The sequence below is a fragment of the Pezoporus occidentalis genome, unplaced genomic scaffold (genome assembly GCF_034315485.1).
Source record: "Pezoporus occidentalis ecotype Australia unplaced genomic scaffold, CSIRO_AGI_Poc_V1 ctg4, whole genome shotgun sequence".
NCBI classification, from domain to species: Eukaryota; Metazoa; Chordata; class Aves; order Psittaciformes; family Psittacidae; genus Pezoporus; species Pezoporus occidentalis.
Genome location: NW_026915724.1, coordinates 27,317,650 through 27,324,507, shown reverse-complemented (window position 1 = coordinate 27,324,507; position 6,858 = coordinate 27,317,650). Strand labels below are relative to the sequence as shown.

The window sequence follows — 6,858 nt, the reverse complement described above, 5'->3', positions numbered from 1 at the left end:
TTCTTTTGTCTTTTTCTTGTGGGCCTAAGGAATTTTGCAGCAGTTCAGCTTTAAAAGTTGCACTTATTTTTCATTTCTCCACAGGTTAAATTATTCTTTTGAAAAATCTTGGTATGAGCAACATTCATGCCAATTTTTGGCTAATGTTCTGTGTCTAACTCAATCACTAGGGATGGGCACAAGACACAACTTTGGCTACCAAGGTCTCAGAAACAGTTTTCCAATGTGTTTACGTAGACACATTGGGTGCATGTGCAATACGTGTATGACATAATAGTTATATTTATGATGAATTTCAGCTGTTACCTTAATTTTTTTCCCTCAGTAGCAATGAACACATTGCCTGATATATTGATTTGCTATAGATTATGCGTAAATTTTTTAAGTGCTCACCACCTCTGAAAAAATTCCAGAGAGACCACAAGTAAAAGCCACCCTTTTGAACTCTTTCAGGAGAAAATATATGTCTGAAAACTGTTGACAGGCCGGAAAAGGTGCAAGTATTAAGGAAAACCTGAGGGAGTTGTTGGTACTTGTAAGCATGAAAGTTGAAGAGGAACGGTTTTCAGGGTCTAGAATGCCTCTCTCTGGGTTTACACCATGATGAGTGGTACATACATGTTTATTTAAGGAGAGAAGTGATTTAGAAAACCTCCTCAGAAAGTACAGCACTTCCTCCTTATTTAATTTGGCCTTGCAATTCAAATAGTGCAATATGATGCCCCCAAAATATTTGGAAACAGCAGACAACACGCAAAACATACTTGTCAGAAAAACATGTAGAGTGATCTTTCTACCCTCTTTATATTTGAGTTGCTTGCACCCATGGTTTTTTTACATTGTTTATGTTTGGGGTGTTGGGGGTTTGGTTTCAGGACATGTTTTTCTCTCTCAAAACATAAAAAATGGCTACCAGATCACTAGAAATTACTATTGTAGATAAATTTTTGTGAAGATGAAAAGTTGCCAATAATGACGTTGACAAGCATATCAGGCACATTTCAAGTTCCCGGCACATCTTGGCACCCACCACGTGCCCCCTTGTCATAGCACCTCGACCTTGCTCCTTAGAGTATTTCTGTAGTTTCTTTCTCACCATGGACTTCCACTGGATCATGAAATAAAAGGTTCTCTGCAAAACATTAAGAATGATGGAAGGAAGCCTTGGTGGCTCAGGAAGAGTCACCATGAGATGTGCCTCTCCACAGAGAAGCAGTACCACCCACAGGCTGGCATACCTGGAGCTGGGAGCCAGGCTCAGAAGAATCAAAAGCACTGGCAGACCACTGTAGGGGAGCAAGCAAACAGAAAACAAAACAGGCGTGATCCAGGAACCACCACTTTTCCATCTCTAAGGATCTGGACAGCCTAGTTTCTTGGACCGTATTATCAACTACATCATCAACTGCATCATGCTCATGTGGAGGCCATACCCAGGGCAGGACTATTCTGTAAATGAACTCATTCACTGTGTGACAGGGACTTACTAGGAGCCATCATAACATGGACAGATACACAGTATCTTATACAGTAGAAGTTAGATAATTTGAAAGTTGTTAAGATGTGAAACAGGCATTTTTCCTTATGTATCATATTTGTTCTCGGATTCATGACCTTACCTTGAAAAATATGTGCTAAATAAAGAAAATGAAATTAAATCTAACTGAACTAAGCCTTTCCTTCTACACTAACAAAACAGTTACACAGCTCATCTGCAGTTATATACTGTACTATCTGCATTAGACTCCCCCCAATGACCATATGATATTATTTTTAGTTATATAAACTCTGGTACTTACGTCTTCTTTCACTCAGACAGAATGGAAAAGTAAATCCTAATCCTCTATAAAAGGGAGATCAAATTAAAAGGGTTAATTTGAAGACAGGGTAGAGACACTCAAGATTAAAGAACAATCACAAACACCTTCAATATAGAAGTCATTTGAAACCATCCTCCAGAAAGGCTGAGTGGGAAGCTCTAGGGCAGAAGATTAGAGATCAAAGAAAATTCTCCTGAGTACCATCGCACAGTGCTCCAGATCCAGCAAAGCACTGAAGCATATATTAGATACAGTAGAGGAACTGTAAATTTTAACCAAGGACCAAGCTTTTATAAAGCAAGGAGAAATCATTAAAAGCTTTTGTTTGTAAGACAGGTATTGGCATAGAAAAATTAAATTATTTTTCCCATCTGAAACATTCCCAACATTCTTACAAAACAGATTATAATTCTGTTTCTCTCTCCATACTTTGTCTTTCAGAGGCCATCTACTCTAAGCTTTGCAACATGGCAGTATACAGTTATTTTCAAAGCAGAGCAAAGCTAGATCTCTACAGCAGAACAAAAATGAGACAAAAATGTGTTAATCGTTAAAGTCTTTAAATATATATCCATATACGTATGTCTTTAGTGTATATGTATGCATATGTATATATAAATGTACATACATACAAAGGTATAGTTATATCCAGTTATGATATGGCTGTATAGATATGTGTCTATAAAATGATAAAAAATTATAAAACAAAGAGAACAATTAAATATTTTACCAGTATATTCTGCACCTCACAGAAACAGAAACTGCAAAACATCTTCATGTACGAATGCTACACACTGACAAAACAAGCTTGAGAGAGGGGGCTCAGCTAGGACAAGAGCCCAACATACATAAGTGCTCCTCACGGCAACAAGTTACATTCATGCTGCTGCTACCAGAGCAACCTGATCATCTGGATGTCACAGACATTAGGAAGGGTTTGTTGGGTTTTTTTTTAATTAAATCCTACAAAGGGATAAAGAATGCAGCCATAGAATCTTTCACAGTAACACAGCTGAGATGCTCTGCCTCTTCCTGTGCTTTTTCTGCTAGTGTGCAGAGAATACAGGGTAAAATCTTCTTGCCAGAAACAGCCAGACCATTTTAAAACACCAGTCTATTTATTCTTGTTTCTTACAGTTTTCATATTTTCTTCTTTCACAGCAAGTAGTCCTAAGGGATTTGGTAGAATATGCACATCCTCCTAAAAGATGATAATGCTGCTGTGAGGCAACTACGTGACTGTTTTATATCCTACAGTATAGACAGTCTTATTCTGTGGACATTTTTAGCTTACTTTTCACAATGAGGGTGTTAGATTTGCTCTTTGCTGCTGCAAACTTGAGATTTTTGACCCAGTAGTAGTTTGGAGCATGTAAAGCTTTTGCCGAGAACAAACAGAGGATCATGGAGGGTGCAAGGATTACAGTCCATAAATGCCATAAGTGTTCTGAGTGCAGTTTACTGATGGTTAGACAGGACTTCCCCCTTGTAAACTGCACTAGGGCTACTGAGCAACCTAATTGCCACTAAGAATAAAACAATATTCCTTGCCAGTACCCACTGCTTTTGCGAGCACAAAGTAAACTTGAAATGAAGGTCAAGTCATTAATAATGTTTCCAAGTCAAATTTGTGCAATGGCTGCAAAGCAGCTTGAGCCAAGACATTTTAGGAATGTCTGAAGATCACTACTGGAGCAAGCAGAATTTCGTTTTTCACTCTTCTTTTTAATCCCAGGGATCCCAGGGACCCCAAGGATCCCAAGCAAAAGTCCTCAAAAAGCCCTTCATTAGCTGTTCTGCTGGCATGCAGAATAAGTTTGGATTTTGATTGGTTCTCAAGGTTCTTTATTTTAATCCTTTCTGATATTTTGCCTGATAAATGATTGATAAGAAAAATGATCCTTTTAAGGCCAGTCACTGTTGCTTCTTACCTTTCTTCAAAAACTTCCAGTAATATGCTATCATTTTTTTTATTTATCCCACTTACTCAAGCATGCTACCAAACTTATCTATGTAAAGGGGTGTGGGGGGGTCTATATGTTTTGAGAAGCATATACTGTTGGACCAGTGCTGACACTTAACTACAAAATGCATACAGAAAGCCATGTAGTAGTAGGATGTAGTGAAAAAGTGGTGTAGTGTCCAAATGGTTAAAGCATTGGGTTTTTAAGGTGACAGCTGAAAAATACATACACAGAAAACTGCAGGATACTTTTCCCAAAAAGTGAAGGGCTGAGTCAGTCATGAAAGGATCTGAGGATCTGGCATTAGGGACCCTCAGGTCTTTGAAACCATAAGATTAGACCACTGTGTCGCTCTTTGGAGCAGAAAAGAGACTAAATAGTGAAGCAACCATTCCAAGCACCAGCACATCTTTGCCTAGAAAAGGAAAACATATCAACCCACTGAGTAAAATTTCTCTGAATAAAAATGAAGAAATATTTTAAAAGTAAAAAAGGCAGTCGTAGAGTAGACTTACATAATTTGGAGTGGAAGAATCCTCCTGAGGTTTCCTGGTCCTTCCCTCAGCCAAAACAGGTCCAAACTCAGAGAGAAACTGAGATGCTCAGGGTCTTGGTCATAAGCAGCCTTGTTCAATTACAACAGATTGCAGTAGTGTAAAGAAGATTACTGTGAAAGATCATATTTTCCTACGCAATGTAACTGAAGGAATTTCTCGTGCTGAAATCATTTCTGATTGAGAACAATTTGGGAGTACATTGGCTGCATGGCAGAACTACAGAAAACAGGCAACAGGAGGATTGCTATCAGTCATATTGCTGTAGCACCTTTTGATATATTTCATGGGACATCCCAAGCACAATCATAGTATAAAAACTTAATTCCTGTCTGTCGTGGTTTAAACCCAGTCAGGTAGCTTGTTCACTCACTCCCAGTGAGTGGTGCCGAGCTGACAACAATTCCGTGTCTGCCTCCCCGCACCGGGGCTCTCCCCTTCCCCGCTCCCGGAGGAACGGGGAGGAGGATCGAGAGAGTGCAACTCCTACGGGTTGAGACAAAAACAGTCCAGCAACAAATCACCACCGCTACTATCAGCTACAACAATGATAAGGGAAAATAACAAGGGAAGAGAATACGATACCACCGGCCAAGAGAAACGAGCTCCACCCGGAAGCCCGACCAAGCTCTGACCGATACCTCCTCCAACCCTGCAGACTCCCAGCCCTTCCAGCTAACTCCCAGTTACATCCTGGGCATGACGTGCTGTGGTATGGAATACCTCTTTGACTAAGTTGGGTCAGGTGTCCTGTCTCTGCTTCCCCCTGGCTCCCCCTCCTCCCTGGCAGAGCATGAGGCTCACAAAGTCCTTGGCCAAACCAAAACATCCTTCTTATCAGCTCTGTTCCCGAGCTGAAAGTCAAAACACTGCACTACACCAGCTACCAAGAAGGGGAAAAATGACTGCTACTGCTGAACCCAGGACACTGTCCCACAGAGCCTAACATCTGCACATTAGATGAGATACAGCAGATAAGGATGGACAGATTAGGGAAATAACAGTGAGACAGAGTATTGGCATCATGACAGGCAAGAATCACAGCAAACTGGGAGTTTGTCCTGTTGTTGATCTTTTTTTTTTTTTGGTAGATATCAGTGCATCTTCAACTTTTTACAAGAGATTTGAGCAAGGACAGTGATTTGCACAGGTTTATAAAGTTCCCTTCTTACCGGCATCCCAGCAAGGTTTTTCTTTCAAGGACTCTAGAAATATTTGAAGGATATAATCTCTTTCTTACGGAACAAAATTTTCCATTATTAAAAAAAAAATAAAAAATCAAGACCAGTATTGCTGTACAGCTTATTCTAGAATCTGAGTTCTTTATGTAAGAAAATGCTTAAAGCCTCCCCTGTCCAGAACATGAAAATTACATCTCTGATGGACCTTTCTTATTTCTATGCATATTTGCTCATACTATCACAAAAAGAGCTTCCCTCTGTCAGCTGGTCTGTAGTCAAGACTGGCTCAGGAGGGAAGTAGGTAAGTGATAGATGGAGTGGTCACAAATTCATTAGTTTTGAGGCAGCTTCTCATTTTATAAATCATGAAATCAGCTGTCAATACCTCAATTTCATCAGAATCAAATTGGCTAACTGGAAAAGAGAAAAATGAAATCAGTTTTTAGTTTTTCTCTAGCAATGACTTTTAGTCATGCTTTGAGATTTTAGAGGAGCTTTCAATAGGAGTTTATGCTGCAGCTTCTAAAAGGACCACTAAAGAGACCTGTGGTTAATGATCCTTGTACTGGATCCTCACCATGTACCTTGATTTTTAGAGTGCTGAAACAGTAAAATCAGAAGACTCTCTGGGCAGTGCACTCTTCTGAAAATTGAACTACCTGAGTGAGAGTCCTGTAAGAACAAGGAATTTGTTGCAGAACCTACATCACTGCAGCTGAGGGACTCTCTCAGCATTCCTGGTTGCTGTATGTTACCAGGTTCAAATGTGGCATAAAAGCTACATACACAAACCAGATGAGAGCTGTAGCAAACTACAGAAGAGGCTACATCCAGAAAATTCCAGAGTAACAACTCTTTTTCTCAAGCAGTATATCTAAATATAACGAAGAGAATGCTCTTAAAAGATAAAAACAAAAACTAAAAAAGATAAATTCTTATAAGACACAGGAAGCAAAATGTTGGCTTTATTAATAAATAAAAAAAACGCTTCCAAGGTAATGTGTTCAGTTTAAGTACCATACTACAATAAAAACATAAACCAATTGGCAGGACTCCAATAGCAATGTCTGGAAAACATTTTTTATTAAAAAACAAACAAAAGCTAAATTGAAATTCTTCAAGTTTGTAGAGTGAAACACAAAGCAAGTTTACAACAGCCTTTCATTCTTAACAAAGTAACTGCAAAGGAAGGGAAAGACTTTATCTCCATATCTGGGAAAAAACACATCAAGAACAAGTACATTTATTCTGCAAGTACAAAAAAGAAAAGAGCTTTTTTAAGTTCAGAATAATAATATTTGGAACATAGCTAGCAATGGAAAACTGAATTTTCAGTCAC

The 6,858-nt window shown here is 39.0% G+C and overlaps 1 long non-coding RNA gene across 1 annotated transcript; it reads right to left on the bottom strand.

The window, feature by feature from the left end:
* Nucleotides 1-1,516: 1,516 nt before the first annotated feature.
* LOC134171095 (uncharacterized) lies at nt 1,517-6,614 on the bottom strand. Its single transcript, XR_009967476.1, has 3 exons — nt 5,259-6,614; nt 4,300-4,658; nt 1,517-1,634 (listed from the first exon to the last, which is right to left on the bottom strand). It is a non-coding gene; the product is annotated as an uncharacterized LOC134171095 (long non-coding RNA).
* Between the last annotated feature and the right edge of the window lie 244 nt (nt 6,615-6,858).